At 49.0% G+C, this 16,540-nt stretch overlaps 1 protein-coding gene across 1 annotated transcript in view; it reads right to left on the bottom strand.

Moving 5' to 3' along the window:
- The window catches only part of LOC138663325 (zinc finger protein 605-like), a 44,966-nt gene extending 30,840 nt beyond the window's left edge, over positions 1–14,126 (bottom strand). The window contains exon 1 of the mRNA XM_069749504.1: positions 14,074–14,126. The gene's annotated coding sequence lies outside the window, so the exon portion shown is untranslated. The remainder of the gene's footprint in view (positions 1–14,073) is intronic.
- Between the last annotated feature and the right edge of the window lie 2,414 nt (positions 14,127–16,540).

The following is a 16,540-nucleotide window of genomic DNA, read 5'->3' as shown; positions in this document are numbered from 1 at the left end:
TGCACATAGTGCAAGTGTCCCCAGATGCTAGCCAATACCTTAATGGTGGTCCGCTTAAATAGATATAGCGCAGCTGTGAGCTGTAGAGAAAAGAGGGGCTTTTGTCAGGGCTGATGCAAGGTATGTGGCATACCGATCCTGCTCTGTGGGGACTAAGGGCAGTGGTGGCAGTGTTACCTGAGAGTGGCCAGGTCCTGACGCGGAGTCCACCGCTGTCGACGTGAAAGCCCGGGTGAGAGGACGCCAGATCTGCGCTCCTTATGCGCGCCGGCAGAGCCGGAAGTGGTATACCGGAAGTGACCTCACGCTATGCACGAGATTGACAGATGCTGTGTCAGCCAATGGTGAGACACTGGAGGCGGGGGGCGGGACTACAGGGGATGTGCACTGTGTGTGGAGCAGGCAGGAGGCTCCCAGATGGTATGATAAAGGTGAGGCTCTCCTCAAAATCTGCCATGTAGCAGTTAGCGTAAGGGGGCGCCACGTTGGAGCCCATTGCGGTCCCCCATATCTGTAGGTAAAACTGGTCCTGGAACAAAAAGTGATTAGCGCCCCCTTACGCTAACTGCTACATGGCAGATTTTGAGGAGAGCCTCATTTATCCTGACTTGCGTTTCCGAGACAATGTGTTACTCTGGAAACGCTACATAGACGACATATTCTGCATCTGGGGCGGCACGTTGGAGTCCCTCCTGTCCTTTGTGGATTTTCTCAATACCGCCTGGCTCGGTATCACCTTCACTATGGCCCATGACCTGCACAGAATGAATTTTCTGGACACGGTGGTCATCAAGGACCAGGGGGGCACACTAAGCACTAAGTACTGATATCCACATTAAGGGCACAGACCGCAACAGCCTTTTGCATTTTCAGAGTTTGCACCCTCGTGCTATTAAAAAAGCAATCCCCAAATCTCAAATCCAGCGGGTGACCTGCATAGTTTCAGATAATGAACTACGGGTACAAAGAGTGTATGAAATGAAAGCAAAGTTCCAAGCAAGTGGTTATCCAGAATCTGTCCTCCAAGAGGCCCACACTTCAGGCCATAACAACAGACGTAAATCACATAACGGCATCCCATTCATTCACTCCTTCCACCCGTTCGCATATATTCTCCATAGAAATATACGCCAACACTGGCATTTACTCACGACTGCTCACCCCAACATCCCAGAATTTAGGGAATCATTCCTGCCGTGCTTTAGGAGACCCCGCAATCTCAGAGATTCACTGGTAAGAGCCGACGTAGGATTGGACAAAAGACCACCCACACAACGGTTCCTCCAGAACCCTCGGCTCAGGACTTTCCCGTGTCTCCACTGCACTCAATGCAGTAATGTCTTAAAGGGCAACTCATTCCACCATCCACGCTCGGGTAGATCCTTTCCTATTAAAAATTACTTCACTTGTGATTCGGCATACGTGGTCTACCTCATCAAGTGCCCCTGCGGTATGCTCTATGTGGGAGAGACCACCCGGCCCATCCGGGAACGAATCTCCAAGCACAAGTCCACGATAAGATGTGGCAATATGCTTTTACCCATCCCACAACATTTCATATCAAATGGCCATAACATTTCTCAGTTATTGTTCCAAGTAATCGGGCAGGTCCCAGCACCCAGACGAGGAGGAGACAGATTAACCTCCCTTAAACGAAGGGAGGCGTTCTGGATCCATACCCTCAACACACTACATCCCAAAGGGCTCAATAGGGATTATGATCTTGTCTCTTTTACATGATGACATGTGCCTTCTTCTGACCGCCACCTATGAGCACTGCAATATAGTCCTTTGATTGTAATATAGTCCTGTATTTGTCAGGTATTTTCGGTCTCTTAATTACCTATAAAATGTTGCCTAATATGTAACTGTATATGTGAACTGGTCAAGTCTCTAACATATATATCTGTTTTCTTAGAGCCGACTTTACTGAAACGCCAGGATTCTTCCACTTATCTCCGGGTCACAACGGATAGAATGAGAGTAATCACCACCTCCACATTCTTCAGCGCAGTTATCACCTTTATCATACCATCCGGGAGCCTCCTGCCTGCTCCACACACAGTGCACATCCCCTGTAGTCCCGCCCCCCGCCTCCAGTGTCTCACCATTGGCTGACACAGCATCTGTCAATCTCGTGCATAGCGTGAGGTCACTTCCGGTATACCACTTCCGGCTCTGCCGGCGCACATAAGGAGCGCAGATCTGGCGTCCTCTCACCCGGGCTTTCACGTCGACAGCGGTGGACACCGCGTCAGGACCCAGCCACTCTCAGGTAACACTGCCACCACTGCCCTTAGTCCCCACCACGCGGGATCGGTATGCCAGATACCTTGCATCAGCCCTGACAAAAGCCCCTCTTTTCTCTACAGCTCACAGCTGTGCTATATCTATTTAAGCGGACCACCATTAAGGTATTGGCTAGCATCTGGGGACACTTGCACTATGTGCACCATTATATCCTTACACTATATAGTTAATATAGTTTACATAGCGGGTCTCTCTCTCTCTTTTAGTGATAACCCACGGATCTATCACACATACTGAGGTTATTCTCAGTCATCCTTCAGTACGGTATGACCAGCGCTACTTCTCTCTGTACTCTATTCACTATCAGGGGGGTCTAGGTATACTAAGTGGCTCCCTATTGGTGTGTCTATTACTGATATATCATGACCTTATGATTCTTTGTATATACCTTTGTTTTTCTGATTTTCTTTTTCTGTTATTATTTTTGGTTTCACATTATATGTACTTACAGATGTACAGTATCTATTGTTTTTGCAATATTGTAGTAACTGACAAAGGCCACACTAGGCCGAAACTTTTTTTCATACTACGGAATAAAAAACCTCAAGTTTAATTCAAGTTGAGTGCCAGGTTCTTTATATCTATATGCATATGGTTTGGGAACCTGCCCGTGCCCCCTATTAGCTGTGCTCACGTCTTTTGACTCACCGCATTGAAACCCTACTCCAGCCGTGGATTAACCCAAACTAAAAGAATTTTTAACTACCGCCTCACATGTGCGGGGAGAATGGTGCAGTGCGCTTTTGGGATTTTGACCACCAAATGGAGAGTTCTACTGACATATATAAACTTGAAGACTGACACTGTTGACGAGGTGGTGAAAGCGTGTTTTGTCCTGCACAATTATGTGATATGCAAGGAACAGATTTCCACTGAAGACCACTCTGAAGAAACCACCTTGGTTTCTTATAGAAGTTCTGTGGCCAACACAAAAAGAAGTACTCATGTGTCTGTGCAATTTGAACATTGGAGGATGGCTGATGTGGTACCGATATTTAAGGTAAGAAGGTGGATCCAGGTAACTACCGTCTGGTAAGTCTGACATCAATAGTGTGCAAAAATGTTTAGGGCATCATAAGAGATGATCTGCAGAGATATATTGCAGAGAATAATATAGCTGACAACCAGCATGGACTCATGAAGGATAAGTCTTGTCTAACTAACATGTTGTATTTCTATGAGGAGGTGAGTGCAAATCTGGATGTTGGTAATGATGTGATTTATCTGGACTTTGCAAAGACATTTGATTCTGTACCACATAACAGCCTTATACTGAAGCTACAGAAGCAAGGACTGGGGGAACTATATGCAGATGGGTAAGGAATTGGCTAAATGACAGGAAACAAAGATTTATTATTAGGGTTGAGCAAAATGGGTTGGCCAGATTCAAAAGTCGCCGACTTTTGGCAAAGTCGGGTTTCATGAAACCCGACCCGACCCCTGTGTGGGGTCGGCCATGAGGTCGGCGATCTTCTGAACTGGAATCGGAATTCCGATACCGATTCCCGATATGTTTAAGATATCGGGAATCGGTATCGGAATTCATATTAATGTGTAAAATAAAGAATCAAAATAAAAAATATTGAAATACTTACCCTCGGACGCGCCCTGGTTGTAACCGGGAGCCTTCCTTCCTAAGAATGAGCGCCTGAAGGGCCTTCGGTGACGTAGCGGCTTGTGATTGGTCGCGTGAGCGGTCACATGGGCGTCACGCGACCAATCACAAGCCGCGACGTCATCTAAGGTCCTTCAGGCGCTGATTCTTAGGAAGGAAGGCTGCGGGTTAGAACCAGGGCGCGTCCGAGGATGAGTATATACCTATTAGGAATATACTCATCCTCGGACGTGCCCTGGTTCTAACCCGCAGCCTTCCTTCCTAAGAATCAGTGCTTGAAGGACCTTAGATGACGTCGCGGCTTGTGATTGGTCGCGTGACGCCCATGTGACCGCTCACGCGACCAATCACAAGCCGCGACGTCATCGAAGGCCCTTCAGGCGCTCATTCTTAGGAAGGAAGGCTCCCGGTTACAACCAGGGCGCGTCCGAGGGTAAGTATTTCAATATTTTTTATTTTGATTCTTTATTTTACACATTAATATGGATCCCAGGGCCCGAAGGAGAGTTTCCTCTCCTTCAGACCCTGGGAACCATTAGAAACCCAATGCACTGCATTGGGTTTTGTGTTTCGGCCGACCCCGACTTTTCTATAGGATCGGCCGATTTCACTCGACCCGACTTTTGAAAAAGTCGGGTTTCGTGAAATCCGACCCGATCCTATAAAAACAAAAGTCGCTCAACCTGTTAGGGCTAGCGGAACGCACCAAATAATAAGACAGATAGAGTATGGTGCGTTCGCAGCCCGGGGTCCACCGTGCAGAGATGGAACCTGCTGCCAAGTAATGACGGACTATATGGCGGTACAAAGTGAATACACACATGGGCTAACCTCACCCTGTGTGAAGGAAGCGAACCCTGTTACATCACAGGGCCGTGATACCGCACCAAGAGCGCAAGCAACGAGTCTCAGAACTCAATCCCAAGACACAGGATTTGAGTACATAGACCTCATGCGCTCGACACCGCTACTGAGGTGTCAGAGTGACAGCAATAGAAGCACGAGAGTGCATGCAGTGCCGCACTGGCGAATGCCACTAACCACCCAGGCTTGGGTCAGGAAAGCGCTGTGAAAGCACAAGGCGCCGCACTGGCGGTCACAGCAATAAGACGCTGTATTGTATGTTTACGTGCTGATGGCTAAGTCGGGCGCTAGATAGCAAACATACACCTTCCGCGAACAGTCATCCAATAGGGAGGGTTATTTAAAGAGCGACTTTCACTCACAACACACACACATTTACAAATGTACACTAGCGCATGGCCGTGCGGTCATGTGCAGCTTATATAGTTGCAGCACATTCAGGACCTTCCAATAAAGGACCAATGGGAAGCTGCTACCAAAGTTTTGCCCTTTCAGGACCTTCCTGGAGGACCAATGGGATGTGCTGCAGTACCTGAGCATGTGACCCTCGATCTCCAATGGGAGATCTTGCCCTGGGCATGCTCAGAAAGAGAAAAGCAGGACTTAGCCCCAAAAGCATCTGCTCGCCGCTGCCCAACACTGACTTCAATGGCAGAAGCAGGAAAAGCAGCAGTAACGCTTTGTACAGAGTGAGACTGAGCAAGACGCTGGGACCGACGTCTCTGCTGAGCAGACTCCACTGCGGCTGGAGAAGAATGGGAGACCGCAGCGGAGATGGCTCAAGATTCCCCTTGTGCAAAAGCGGGAACTCGACACCTAACAGGACCCCCCCCCTCCTTGGGCCTCGCTACGCTCGAAGGCAGCAATGAGCTGTGGGGCCCGAATGTTTTCAGCAGGCTCCCAGTACCTGTCCTCTGGGCCATAACCCTTCCAATCCACCAGATAGAACTTTTTGCCACGTACCACCTTGCACCCCAAAATAGTGTTCACCTCGTAATCGTCCGTAGACGAACCCGATGTCCCGGCAGATGACTTTGGAAAACCGGGACATGTATACGGGTTTCAAGAGGGACACATGAAAGGTGTCGGTGATACCCAAGCGTGGAGGAAGGGCCAGACGGTAGACCACAGGGTTAACCTGTTCAAGGATCTTGAAGGGACCCAAGTAGCGAGGTGCAAACTTAGTGGACTCAACACGCAGCCTGATGTTACGGGCGGAGAGCCACACTAAGTCGCCAGGAGCAAAGGTCGGAGCGGGACGCCGATGAGCATCTGCGGAGGACCTCATTCTCTCCTTGGAGGCCCGAATGGCATCCTGAGTGCGGTCCCAAATGTCCCGTGCCTCCACAGCCCAGTCTGCCACCCTGGAGTCAGCAGAAGACACAGGCATGGGCACAGGGACACGCGGATGCTGGCCGTAATTTAGGAGGAATGGAGTCTGACCGGTGGAGTCGGCTACGGCGTTGTTAAGCGCAAACTCTGCCCACGGTAGCAAGGATGCCCAGTCATCCTGCCTGGCAGTAACAAAATGTCGTAAATATGTGACCAAGGTCTGGTTGGCCCTCTCTACCAACCCATTCGTCTCGGGATGATATGCCGAAGAAAGATTCAACTCAATACTGAGTAGACGACAAAGCTCTCTCCAGAATCGAGACGCAAACTGAGGACCCCGGTCACTAACAATTTTGTCTGGCATACCGTGTAGGCGAAAGATATGTTTGATGAACAAGACAGCCAACGCCCGTGCAGAAGGTAGCCGTGGAAGAGGCACCAAGTGCACCATTTTGGAAAAATGGTCGGTGATCACCCAGATAATGGTGCAGTTACGAGACTTGGGTAAGCCCACCACAAAGTCCATCCCGACCATCTCCCAGGGCCTGTCCGCCACCGGCAGAGGGTAAAGCAAACCAGTTGGCCGTTGCCGAGGGGACTTGTTCTTGGCGCAAGAGACACACGCCCGAACATATTCTGCGACATCACGAGCCATATGCGGCCACCAGTATGTCCTCGCCAGCAGGCTCGGACTGGCCCACCGGGGAACCGGAGGATCCTCCGGTGGGCCCTGGCACTGACACCTACTGGCAGGGCCCCCACTGCTCCAGGGCCCCCGCCCGCTCCAGGGCACCCCCTTCCCGCTCCAGGGCCCCCCCCGCCGCCCGCCTTGAATACTCACCCTGTTCCAGCGATGGTCTCGGCGTCTGCACTGCAGCTCGTCCTGAACGAGCGGTCACGTGACACCGCTCATTAAGATCATGAATATGCGCATATTCATGATCTTAATGAACGGTGTCACATGACCGCTCAAGCAGGAAGAAGCTGCTGCGCCGGCGCCGCCACCTGGAGTCGGGACAGAGCGCGAGGGATGTCGGCACGGCCGTGCAGTGGAACAGGTGAGTATGAGGGACGGGGGGGACGGAGGGGATGGAGGACATAAGCCGGCGCGCCGAGCAGGAGCAGGAGCGGGTGCTGGTGCAGAGAGATAAGCCGCCATGCAGGGGGAAATATGAGCCATACAGGGGGGAATATAAGCCATACAGGGGGGAATATAAGCCATACACGGGGGAATATAAGCCATACAGGGGGGAATATAAGCCATGCAGGGGGGAATATAAGCCATGCATACGGGGGAATATGAGCCATACAGGGGGGAATATAAGCCATGCAGGGGGGAATATAAGCCATGCATACGGGGGAATATGAGCCATACAGGGGGGAATATAAGCCATACAGGGGGGAATATAAGCCATACAGGGGGGAATATGAGCCATACAGGGGGGAATATAAGCCATACAGGGGGGAATATAAGCCATACAGGGGGGAATATAAGCCATACAGGGGGGTATATGAGCCATGCAGGGGGAATATAAGCCATGCATACAGGGGGGGGGTAATATGAGCTATGTATATTGGATAGGAGGGAGATGAGCCATACATACAGGAGGGGGGTCATTATACAGTATTCAGCATCATGTGTGGCCGTTATACAGTATGGAGCATCATGTGTGGCCAATGGACATAATACAGTATGGAGCATCATGTGTGGCCGTTATACAGTATGGAGCATCATGTGTGGCCAATGGACATAATACAGTATGGAGCATCATGTGTGGCCGTTATACAGTATGGAGCATCATGTGTGGCCAATGGACATAATACAGTATGGAGCATCATGTGTGGCCGTTATACAGTATGGAGCATCATTTGTGGCCATTATACAGTATTGAGCATTATGTGGGATAATTATACAGTATGGAGCACTGTCTGGCCATTATACAGTATGGAGCAATGTGTGGCCATTATACACTATGGAGCATCATGTGTGGCCATTATACAGTATGAAGAACTGTGTGTGGCCATTATACAGTATGGAGCATCATGTGTGGTGGCCGTTATACAGTATTGAGCATCATGTGTGGCCATTATACAGTATGGAGCACTGTGTGGCCATATTTTTGTTTAATATACAATAATTATAAGCAAAGAGTGTGATCAGCAGTGCTAAACGGCTGCGGTTGGGACATGGATATGGGTGTGACTAGTTGTAAAATGGGTCTGGTCAGAGGCGTGGCCTAAAATTTGCCGCGGCGCACTACGCGCGCCGCAAACGTTATACCTCCTTCCCTTCTTCAAAAGTTGGGAGGTATGGTACCACATTTGCCAGATCACGGCAAGTGCCGCAAATCCCATAGGGAATGAATGAGGCCGAACGCAGTGTTGCCGTAAGTAATCCGTTACGCGGCAGATGCAGAAAAACTGTAGGATTTGCTGCAAAAGGCGACTTTCACAACAGCGATTCTTGCCAAAGTCTATGCCGATAGTGTCATACTCACCAAAGGGGGAGGCAGCACTAAAAGTGCCTAGGGCAGCAGAAACTCTAAATATGGCCCTGGGGGGCTACATTATATTCTGTGGGGGGACTGCATTATACTCAAGGTACTACATAATATTATGGGGGCTACATCATACTATATGAGGGGGCTACAGTATACTCTATGGGGGGGCTGCATTATATTCTGTGGTGGAACTGCATTCTCTCGGGACTACATTATATTCTGTGGTGGGTGGCATTATACTATATGGGGGGGCTGCATTATACCCTATGGGGTGCTACATTATATTCTATGGTGGGGACTGCGTCATACCTGAGAGGGTTGCATTATATTTTGTGGGGTGCTGCATTATATTCTATGAGAGGGGACTGCATTATATTTTATGAGGGGGCTACATTATATTCTGTGAGGGGGCTACCCCAACCCTTGCTACATTATTAAGACGTGAACTACCTTATATTATACCCTGATATTAGCGCTTTTTACCGCACAATTGGTGGTCTTGTATCTATTTCTATGTAGCTACATAGTGGGCCCCAAGAATGATTTTCTCTGGTGGGCCCAAGGTGCTCCAGTCCGACGCTGCTCGCCAGTAACTCAGATGTCCTTTTGGAACCAAAATGTCCACCCACCCTGATCGAGCGTGCCCAAGAGAGAACCTCTGGTCGCAAACTGGATGGTACAAAAGTCTTGCCCGGAGGCACAGACTCTAGCAAAACCGGGGCCACAGTTCTCAAGCTCTCGGTGGGGACAATAAGCCGAGGCTCCTCTTCCTCCTCCGCAGATGACACAACGGAGCGAGAGAGAGCATCGGCCCGAATGTTCTTCTCCCCAGAAAGAAAATGGAGGGTGAAATGAAACCGGGAGAAGAATAAGGACCATCTGGCCTGGCGAGAATTCAACCGCTGGGCTGTCTGCAGGTACACCAAATTTTTATGGTCTGTGAAGACTTGGAAGGGAAAACATGCTCCCTCCAAGAGATGTCTCCACTCCGAGAAAGCCAACTTCATGGCTAGCAACTCCCTGTCCCCAATGGAATAATTCCTCTCTGCTGGTGAGAAGGTCTTAGAAAAGAAGAAGCAAGGATGCTTCCGACCTTGAGCATCCTTTTGGAAGAGGACTGCTCCAGCACCAACAGAAGAGGCATCCACCTCCATGATAAATGGATTATCAACATCGGGGCGATGTAGGATGGGAGCGCTAGCGAAGTGTGACTTTATGGAGTTAAAGGCCTTGGAGACCTCCTCAGACCACAATTTGGGATTTGCCCCCTTCTTGGTGAGGGCAACCAAGGGAGCTACCAAAGTTGAGAAGTGCGGAATGAACTGGCGATAATAATTAATGAACCCCATAAAGCACTGCACCGCTTTAAGAGAATGGGGTTCCTGCCAGTCCATCACAGCCTGTAGTTTGGCAGGATCCATAGCCAATCCCTGGGCAGAGATGATGTAGCCTAGGAAAGGTAAGGACTCCTGCTCGAACATACACTTCTCCAACTTGGCGTAGAGGGAGTTTGCCCGCAGGAGGTCGAAGACTTTGCAAACATCTCTCCGGTGGGAGTCAATATCTGGAGAGTAGATGAGAATATCATCCAGATAGACTACGGCCGAGGTGGAAAGCATATCCCGGAAGATGTCGTTCACAAAGTCTTGGAAAACGGCTGGGGCATTACAGAGCCCGAAGGGCATCACCAGATATTCATAGTGCCCATCCCTGGTGTTAAAAGCCGTCTTCCATTCGTCCCCTCACGGATGCGAATCAGGTTGTAAGCACCCCGCAGATCTAATTTAGTAAATACCCTTGCTCCCCGAAGCCTATCGAAGAGCTCAGATATCAAGGGCAAAGGATACTTATTCTTAACGGTGATGGCGTTAAGACCCCTGTAGTCTATGCATGGACGCAATTCCCCATTCTTCTTCTGCACGAAGAAGAACCCTGCCCCAGCAGGTGACACTGACTTCCTAATGAATCCTCTTGCCAGATTTTCCTGGATGTACTGTGACATTGCCTCCGTCTCCGGGAGAGATAACGGATAGACTCGACCCCGGGGAGGCTCAGCACCAGGCAAGAGATCAATAGGACAGTCATAGGGGCGATGGGGCGGAAGGATCTCTGCCGCTTTTTTGGAGAACACGTCTGCATAAGACCAATACTGCTTGGGGAGAGAGGATAGATCTGCGGGTACCTCTGTAGTAGCAACCTGAACGCACTCCCTCTGACACCTACCCCCACAAGATTCGCCCCATCCCAGAATTCTGCCAGAGGACCACTCGATATGAGGAGAGTGGTACCGTAGCCAAGGTATTCCCAACAGGACCTCATCAATTCCCTCAGGAATGACGAGCAGAGATATAATCTCCTGATGAGATGGCGACATGGACAGAGTAAAAGGGATGGTCTGGTGTGTTATCTGTGAGGGCAGTGTCGACCCATTCACCACTCGTACCGTTACTGGTTGAGCTAACATAACCAGGGGTATTGCGTGACGTTGGGCGAAGGCAGAAGACATAAAATTGCCCTCCAACCCAGAATCCACGCAGAGCTCTACCGAGTGGGAGAATGAGCCTATAATAATTGTCCCCTTAAAGGACAATTTAGAGGCAAACGTCGCCGTGTCTAGTGTACCTCCACCTACTACCACTAGACGCTGACGTTTCCTCGACCGCTGAGGACATCTGGTGGCTAGATGTCCTGACTGCTGGCAAACATGACAGACCTTGAGTGCACAAGCGGTCCGGGACTTAGATCCCGCTTGTGACACTTCCATGGCCTCATGTGACTCAGGAACCAGGACCGGAGATTCCAGAGGTTTGGCGAAGGTAGGAGCCAGCCGAAACCTCTGCCTACACTGGGCTCGCTCTAACCTCCGCTCGTTAAAACGGAGGTCAATTCGAGTGGAGACAGTTATTAACTCCTCCAGTGTGGCAGGAATCTCCCTAGTGGCCAGAGCGTCCTTAACGTGATCAGCCAGGCCCCTCCAAAATATGGGGATAAGGGCTTTATCCGACCAGTCCAGCTCAGAAGCTAATACGGAATTGGACGGCAAAATGACTGACCAAGGACTCACCCTGAGTTAATGCCAGCAGTTGGAGCGCAGTATCATGGGTGACTTGAGGTCCTAAAAAGACCTGTTTCAGAGTGCTCAGAAACAGCGGAGCACTCTGCACCACATGATCGCCACGCTCCCACAGCGGCGTAGCCCATTCCAACGCCCTGTCCAACAAGAGAGACACTATAAATCCCACCTTAGCCCGCTCTGTGGGAAAACGTGCAGCCAGGAGCTTGAGGTGAATAGAGCACTGACTCACGAATCCCCTACAAAATTTGCTATCACCAGAAAAATTTTCTGGCAGCGGGAGGCGAGATAATGTCGGAACAGGGGTGGCAATGGACAAGGTTGCTGCAGCCACGCTAGCAGCCTGTACAGCAACTGCGGTAACATCCACAGCTGAGGTTGAGCTCTCGAGAGCCGCCAACCTACCCTCCAGCTGCTGGATATACTGCAAGGATTGCTGTTTGTCCGTCATTACTAGCCAGACCCTGGCGCTAGTGTAATGTTAGGGCTAGCGGAAGTGCTCATGACACATCTAGATAAGTTCCTTAGGGGGTCTAGTTTCCAAAATGGGGTCACTTGTGGGGGGTTTCCACTGTTTAGGCACATCAGGGGGTCGCCAAACGCGACATGGCGTCCGATCTCAATTCCAGCCAAATTTAGCTTGAAAAAGTCAAACGGCGCTCCTTTCCTTCTGAGCCCTGCCATGCGCCCAAACAGTGGTCCCCCCTCACATATGGGGTATCAGCGTACTCAGGACAAATTGGACAACATCTTTTGGGGTCCAATTTCTCCTTTTACCCTTGAGAAAATAAAAAATTGGGGACTAAACGATCATGTTTGTGGAAAAAATAGGAATTTTTTTTTTCACGCCCGGGCGTTATAAACTTTCGAGAAGCACTTGGGGGATAAAAGTGCTCATGACACATCTAGATAAGTTCCTTAGGGGGTCTAGTTTCCAAAATGGGGTCACTTGTGGGGGGTTTCCACTGCTTAGGCACATCAGGGGGTCGCCAAACGCGACATGGCGTACGATCTCAATTCCAGCCAAATTTAGCTTGAAAAAGTCAAACGGCGCTCCTTTCCTTCTGAGCCCTGCCATGCGCCCAAAAAGTGGTTCCCCCTCACATGTGGGGTATCAGCGTACTCAGGATAAATTGGACAACAACTTTTGAGGTCCATTTTCTCTTTTTACCCTTGGGAAATTAAAAAGATTATTGCTGAAAGATCATTTTTGTGACTAAAAAGTAAAATGTTAATTTTTTCCTTCCATGTTGCTTCTGCTGCTGTGAATCACCTGAAGGGTTAATAAACTTCTTGAATGTGGTTTTGAGCACCTTGAGGGGTGCAGCTTTTAGAATGGTGTCACTTTTGGGTATTTTCTGCCATATAGACCCCTCAAAATGACTTCAAATGTGAGGTGGTCCCTAAAAAAATGGATTTGTAAATTTTGTTGTAAAAATGAGAAATTGCTGGTCAAATTTTAACCCTTATAACTTCCTTGAAAAAAAAATGTTTGTTTCCAAAATTGTGCTGATGTAAAGTAGACATGTGGGAAATGTTATTTATTAACTATATTGTGTCACATAACTCTCTGGTTTAACAGAATAAAAATTCAAAGTTGGAAAATTGTGAAATTTTCAAAATTTTCGCCAAATTTCCGTTTTTTTCACAAATAAACGCAAGTTATATCGAAGAAATTTTAGCACTATCATGAAGTACAATATGTTACAAGACAACAATCTCAGAATCGCTAAGATCCGTTGAAGCGTTTCGGAGTTATAACCTCATAAAGAGACAGTGGTCAGAAATGTAAAAATTGGCCTGGTCCATAACGTGCAAACCACCCTTGGGGGTAAAGGGGTTAATCTTGATAAATGTAGTAATGCACCTAGGACGGCAGACACTATAACAGCATTTAAAAAATGGCTGTATGATTTCCTCAGTACAAGTATCACTGTGGGTTATAGTTAAATTAGTGACAAAATGAACAATTGGTGGAGAAAGGTTGAACTTGATGGAACTAGGTCGTTATTCAACCCATGAAACTATGTTTATTGGCCGTCTAACAGCCGTGAAACATACGGGCGGGTTCTTGAGCATAGCGCCAAAGCACACGATACTCGATCAAGTGCCGAGCGCGCTCACTCATCACTAGTATCTACATTATGGTGCTGGAACTAGGGGAGAAATAATCGCTTTGTGTGAGAAATTCTTTGGGTTTCTGTCCTCTCATCCTGCAGGTGTCTGAATGGGGCTAATGTGGACTTGGGAACCAGCGAAGCCGCATTCTGTCCACAGCTGTTACGTCACTGTTCACACCCCACAGAGACCCCAAAAGCGTCTTCGTGCTGAAGGGGTTAATGTCCCCCCCTCACTGATGGGGAATCTCTAGCACCTACCTCCACCTGCAGAGCCCTCTCCACATATATGGCTGTTCTGTGCGCACAGGACCTGAGATGAGGTCACAGGAGGGGAGGAGTCAGGGGTCACATGATCAGGGGTCTCAGTGTCAGTGAATGATATTCGGAGTGAAGACCCTACATGGAATCTTCTCCTCAGTCAGTGACATTTCCGCCATTATTTCCCCTCACTACTGGCACAATTACCCCGCGCCGCCTTTTCTACACAGTGTTATGTGTGGAATGTAACGTGTGATTTCTCTGGAGACAAATAGACCCCACACATGAGGGGATTATCACCAGTTACCGGACGTCTACTACAGCTCTGGCAACAATTAAGAGACCACCACATCAAAACCCTGTCATAGGCAGCTCAATCTCCAGACCTGAACCTCGTTGAAAACCTCTGGAATGTAATCAAGAGGATGATGGATAGTCACAAGCAATCAAAGAAGAACTGCTTATACTAGTGTACCAGAAGCAGTGTGAAAGACTGGTGGAAATCATGCCAAGACGCTTGAAAGCTGTGATTAAAAATCATGGTTATTCCACAAAATATTGATTTCTGAACTCTTCCTGAGTTAAAACATTAGTATTGTTGTTTCCAAATGATTATGAACTTGTTTTCTTTGCAATATTTGAGGTTTGAAAGATCTGGGTTTTTTTTTGTAATTTTAACAATTTTTGTTTGTCAGAAAAAAAATACAAAATGTATTGCTTGGAATTTCTGAGACATGTTGTCAGACGTTTATAGAATAAAAGAACAATTTACATTTTACTCAAAAATATACCTATAAAGAGAAAAATCAGACAAACTGAACATTTTGTGGAGCGCCCCCAGACACAGGGCCACAAGTCACTCGGTACCGGTCCCTTCTCCTTCGGTTCTGCGGTTGTCACGGTGGCTGGACCCGGTTGTGACCCTGCTAAGGGGCGTCCAATGAAGGTGGTAGTACAGTCTGTCAGGGGTTCGTGACGCCACCTGTGGTGTTCGGTCAGGGTGACCGACGCTGCAGTGGGGTCCGCTGGGGTGATGGAATAGCAGCCGGATGGTATACCTTCCCACAGGTGAAGTATATCCCCAGGGCTTCCCAGTAAGGTAGATGGTGATGGTGTGAGGTGCAGGCAATAACGAGGACACAAGGTTGCAGTCTCTTTACCTTTTTACTGAAGGCTTCAATATACTCAATCCAGAGCGCGTTCAACCAGGCTATCAGAGACCGACCAGTCCGATGGGCACATCCAGAGTTTCCCTCGCAGATGGAAATCGTTGCCTACCAATAGCGCCTGTGTGTTGTAGTCCTACCCTGCTGAGCATTCGGAATAGTCCTCACAACTGCTGTTCTCCTTCGTTCGTTCTCTACAGCTTTCTCTCTCTCTCTCGTTCTTTGGTTCCAGATGTTGCTAGTTTCTAACGTCCCCCAGGTATATTTTGGCTAGGACGCCACCAGTTTGACAGGAAGGCTTGGAGGTCTTCTGGGACCCTAGAGACGCCCCTCTCCCAATGTTGCCCCCTATGTCTTCGTAGGTGTAGAAGGTAGACAGCCAACCTATAATCAACTGTCCAGCGGAATTTGAAGTAAGGCCTGAAGTCAGTTACTCCTACGGTGATCCGGCCACCGACTACGCGCCTCAGTAAGATGTCTCTCTCGGCACGACTCTTACTGGCTCTCCTTTGTGCTGATCTCGTTTACACTGTTCCACAATATTCTTCCCTTCTTGTCTCTCTCTTAGGATACCGCCGCAAGGTGTGCAGGCACGGTTCCGTTACGTTCTGTTCTGTTCGCTAGGCACCTGCCAGGTTCCCACGCCTGACAGGGACCCCCCTGTGTCTTCTCCCTGCAACACCCCCTGCCACGGGATGTTGCTAGGTTCCAACCCAGTCAGCTTCTCACTAACTTCCTCCCCAGCCCCTAATTTTACCAGTGTGAGGAGTGGCCCAATAAATAAAGCCTTTTTCTCCCCCTATTGGCCGGAGTGTGAAGTGTAATGTGTTCTGGTGATACCTGGTCAGGAGAACTCTTTAGTGCCATCAGACGTACCGCTACTCTCCTTAGTGGCAGAGTTCCATACTGCAACGAACAGGTCTCTGGGGCGCTGCATTTGCAGTGGTCTCTTAATTTTTGCCAGTATGGCGGCATATGATTGTGCTATCGACTCCATACTAGAAGATGAAATGCCGAAATGTCATTAATTTAACCCCTTCCAGGGAGGATGGTCTTAATAGATTATATTCAAAAGAGTCTGGCTAAGGGCTCCTTTTCACTTGCGAGACATACGGCTGTGTCCCGCAGGTTAAAACCCTTCTCTGGCGCCAGCACTTGGGAGCGGAGCGTGCAGTTCCACGTGTTACTATGCAGCTGCACGCTCCGTTCTGGAGTGCTGGCGCCAGAGCTGGGTTTTAACCTGCGAGACACAGCTGTATTTCTCTCAAGTGAAAAGGAGCCCTAAGGGTCATATACGGCCA

The sequence above is a fragment of the Ranitomeya imitator genome, chromosome 2 (assembly GCF_032444005.1).
Source record: "Ranitomeya imitator isolate aRanImi1 chromosome 2, aRanImi1.pri, whole genome shotgun sequence".
In the NCBI taxonomy this organism is placed as follows: domain Eukaryota; kingdom Metazoa; phylum Chordata; class Amphibia; order Anura; family Dendrobatidae; genus Ranitomeya; species Ranitomeya imitator.
Note: the sequence above shows the minus strand (reverse complement) of the source record. Positions and strands in the feature narration are given on the sequence as shown.